Source organism: Penaeus monodon, chromosome 4, assembly GCF_015228065.2.
Source record: "Penaeus monodon isolate SGIC_2016 chromosome 4, NSTDA_Pmon_1, whole genome shotgun sequence".
NCBI classification, from domain to species: Eukaryota; Metazoa; Arthropoda; class Malacostraca; order Decapoda; family Penaeidae; genus Penaeus; species Penaeus monodon.
This window is the reverse complement of record NC_051389.1, coordinates 5,536,619-5,541,529: the sequence shown is the minus strand read 5'-3', so window position 1 is coordinate 5,541,529 and position 4,911 is coordinate 5,536,619.

The following is a 4,911-nucleotide window of genomic DNA, read 5'->3' as shown; positions in this document are numbered from 1 at the left end:
TTACTAATAAAGTAAATGCTGGCATACCATGGAATGTTCAGAGGCCAAATTAAAGTGCACCTCGAAAGGTAAGGGAATAAACTCATACGAAAACCGCAGCCAAATTTAACTAACTTGAAGACCAGAGCAACAGAATTTAATTTTAACATCTAAAACAGATATTCACTTCTCAGCGACGAAGATCTCAACACTGAACAATTTCAACAACAAACAGTTTAATGACATAATAAAAGAAGCTGCACTTGAAGTAAGCGGTAAGAACGTCAAACAAAGCCCCAGCAAGATCTCGGTAGAAACTAAACAGCTTATGCAGAAACGTAGGGCCATGGAAGTATCCTTAAACAGGGACAAAATAGAATTAACTGAAATAACAGACTATAAATAAAAAGAAGACAGATGTTCGGAAATACAATACTCAAATAATAAATGAAACAGACCTCAGGTACCAGCATGAAAACAGTTAAAAGGAGACTCGGAATAGGGAGAAATCAAATGTATGCAATAAAGAAACCAGACGGAGAAGTGATATATAATAAGAATGAAATCAGAAGAGCAGTGGAAGACTTTTACAGAGAGTTATACAACTCAAATGAACAGCCAGAGATAGAAGCGAACAAGGTAACTAGAGATGTACCTAACATCAAAACAGAAGAAAGAAAAAGAGGCTTAAAGGCATGAAGAGAAAATACTAGGTGAAAACGGAATTAGTATTAAAACTATCCAATCTTTTAACAAATGCCTTCTCAATGAAAATAATCCAAAAGCCTAGAAAAATGCAACTATTTTGATGCATAAAAAGGGGTAGTAAGGATCTAAAAACTACCGACCCATAAGCTTCCTTTCAGTTACCCACAAACTGTTCACAAAAGTCATCACAACTTCCATCTCTGACAGTCTGGATTCTAACCAGCCTAGAGAACAGGCAGGCTTCCGCAGTGGATTCTCAACAACAGATCGTATCCACACGCTCACCAAAATAAAGAGAAAAAAGTAAATGAATATAGGGAACCTGTACGGGGTAACCCTTCACGGGGGCATACAGGTACATGCCCACAGGTGACCTGTAGGCTATCGGGAGGCAGGGGAGGCCTTACATCTCTGTTGTGAGCTATGTAGCTCACACCGATACCAAAAGATCGAGTTCATATACTTCTGTGACACTTTGGGGAGAGGATAACATTTAATTTACTGCCATTTCTTCTGTCACAATACGCACAGCATAGTTCCTTTTTGCCCACCGATATAACTTAACACACGATTTTTCAACTATATATAAAGTGTTCATCATTGTGAGAACCCACAAGGCCACATTACTATCACAGTTTAGTTTTTTTTGTTTGTTCTGTATATGTTCGCACCCAAGAGCGCTCCAGGAGAGTCGAAACATCCATTCGTGTTAATAAGGAGGCTCGGTGACCAGAATCTTTTAGTGTAAGTTCTTCTATGATCTTCTCTAAGAGTTCATCCACATGAGCGAACCTTGGGCGTAACTTCCAATGTCGTTTGTGCCAGGGAGGTTGACAGAGCTGGTAGAATGAAAGTGTTTGCTGACACTCCGCAACCAGATGGTTCTGTTAGAGTGCCCATCTTAAGGACCTCCCTGGACTTTGTCACAATTTTATTAAATTTTCCTTGGTTTACACAGCTGAAGACTAGATTCTCTTCTCGAGGACGTGACATAATCCAGGGCAGCATCGGCCGGACAGACACCTCATCCCGGTTGAATTGCTTTGCAGTCAATAAGGTCCCTCTTCTCCACAAACAGGTCCCTGGCCTCTGAAACAAGAAGAACAGCGGCAGAAATCTGGGTATGGATAAAAGCCGTAGAGTTCAAGATGGGTCTGGGGAAGGCAAGGACCAGGAAAGCCTCCATTTGGTGGTCAGACATACCATCAAATTTCCTAAAGAACTACTATTAGATCCTCTGCTGGAAAAACATCTGTAGCCCCGCTACTATCTCTTGTCACCTTCTCATCAATAGCCCCGCTATTATTTAATGTAATCCTCTCATTAACAAACCCGCTATTATCAATAGTAACATCATCTATAGCCGCACTATTATCTAAAAAAAAATCTTATTGATAACCCACAGCAACCTCATCTACAGCCCCGCCATTAACTAAAGTAATTTTCTCATTAATAACCCTGTTATTATCTATGGCATCCTCATCAATAGCCCCGCTATTAACTAAAGTAATTTTCTTATCAATAAACCCTGTTATTGTCTATTGCAACCTCATTTTTAGAGCACACATCCGTAGCATAATTTAAATCCACCTCTCCCAGGCGGGAAAACTTTACAGGGGCCCCTGCAGCTTTCCCCGTCTTGGTCCTCCAGCGTCCTTCAGACCTACGGTTGCCATGGAGGCGACAGATTTCTTATTACTACGCTCAACCCTCACATCCTGACCGTTAATGGACAAGGTAGTAGGGCATGATGTATATACAACCCTATATGTGTCCGCAAAATAATTTCCTATCAGCATCTGGCATGGTAAACCCAGGTATCCACCACCAAGAACACAAATGAAGTCTTTATCTTCCCTACATTAAAAGTGAGATCTATCTCCCTTCTGTGATTTAGGAAAGACCCATCCCCCCAACGAACAGATTTCCTAGCCTGCTCATAGGGCATACTTAGCTCTTTCAGCACTTCACTACTAAGGAAACTTCTCATGTGTCGAAGAGTGCTGTAATGCACTTATCCCCAAGATAAACATCAAATAACAGCATCCCTTCACTATCCCCCAGGAACAGGATCTTAACAACGTCTCTACTATCTTGACTATATTCCCTTGCCTTATTCTGCAAATCATGGGCATCTCCAGGAAGGACTGAAACCCCCCTTGTGTTTACTAGTTTTTTTAAGTAGTTTTTGGCTCTGGACAATTTCTCGCGAAATGGCTAATTTTCCCGCGGTTAAAACATTTAGTTTCTGTTTCCATCTTTTAACGTATCCCTGACAATCCTCTTAACTTTTGATCAAAAAGGAAACATCAATCCATGGTATGACCTGTCTTCTGACAATATCTACATATCATAGTAGGTCTGCCACGACCGCTTGCAGGAGCGCGCTAAATCGCCCACTTAATTACGGAGTCTTTAACTAAATTAAGATCCTACTCAAGATAAAAAAGATTTAGGTGTCACGGTAGATTTAACTACGAAACACAAAATCTTCAACAAATTTATTCAGCAAAATACTATACCTAGAGCTATCCATTAATCTTAATATCAATTATATTATGATACCAAATATGAAAAAATATGAAAATATAGTACACATCGCCCATCGAAAACTAAGAAAAGTACGCTGTAAAGAAACAGATGGGAACCCTCGCTCACAAAGCCGCTGACAGGCAAGGTCGGCGCGTGACAGTTTCCCCCGGGAAAATTTCCGCAGTCGGCATCCTCCTAACGCGACTCACATGTGGGGAGGCCCGTGACGTCAGAAGTGGAGTTTATGACGTTATAATGTGACGTCATCACACGAATGCGAACGACAGGTGAAAACAAGGATTGTTATATCTACGTAGCGCTTGACTATGCAGACCTCTTACCGCCCCGCTCTTCTACCCGCACATGCCAGCAACAAGCATCACCACTTCTCACTTCACTTCACTATACGAATGAGAAAAAATGCAATTACTTAGTAGTTAAAACAACCCTTTAGAACATGTTGCAAACCCAAATGGACAAGTAAAACGTATATTCATAAACATACTACAGTGAAAGACTCTACTTAGTACAAAGGAAACAAGTGAATCAAGCACAACAAAACTTAAATGCTATTGATATGCCTTAAGGAGTATTGCTAGCTCTGTAAGGGAATATATTAAGTTAACATATAAGCTATCAATCAAAAGCAACATAGGAATTATAGTAAAACTAAAAGATGATAAAAGAATATATATATATATATATATATATATATAATATATATAATATATATATATATGTATATATATATATATATATATATATATTATATCAGCTTAAATGTCAATATATATACATTATGTATAAATATGGTTAATCATTACGTACTCTGTACGTATAGGCAACTTAAAACTACTGCTACTAACTTAAAAATGTTACTGCTAATGTTAAAAACACAGAAAAATAGGGGATACAGTGCACAGTGGTCACTTCAAGAAACAAAAACTAAAACGCCCGACACTACCTGAAACCACAAGGGAAGATTAATGCCCATCCTTCAAGTTTTTTTTTTTTTTTTGTACAAAACTCACTCCGTGGATCAAATTTACACAAGTATTCCCAATTTAAATATTACAGTGGTAGGAAATGACAGAGGGCAAGACATGAAAGTCTGGATAAATAAAAATATTATTAGATTTCTATTAAAATATAATCGCCGCCATCCCCGATGTTTTATTAGAAAACAGGAAAAAAACAGATCTCCTCAAAGTGAATTAATCATTTTAATATTAAAATCATAATTCCTGTAATGAAGGGATTGAGTAAACTAAAGTTAAAGTTTTCTATATTTTACTATTTTTAATTTTACAATATAATTACAGTAAGTCAATATTCTCTTGAAATACATTAAATCTATATTGAAATGGAACGTTCTTAAGAACTCGATAAAGATAACTGACAAGCCCTGCTCACCAAAATAACCACCAAAGACACCCTGGCCATGGTTTCTCCGTGATCTCTCTTGAACAGCGTCCCACTGACGAATAGGGAAGCGACCCGGGTCAGCCGGTCGCTCCCTCACACACATCATCGTCACGTGATCGTACGTCATACGATGTCCCATCATCCATCATCAAGTTTTTTTTTCGCTTGTGCCCAGCACTCTTGATTTTCCTTTCTTTTCTAACACTCATGGAAGATTCCTAATCTTCCATATATATTAATATATATATATATATATAATAGATATAT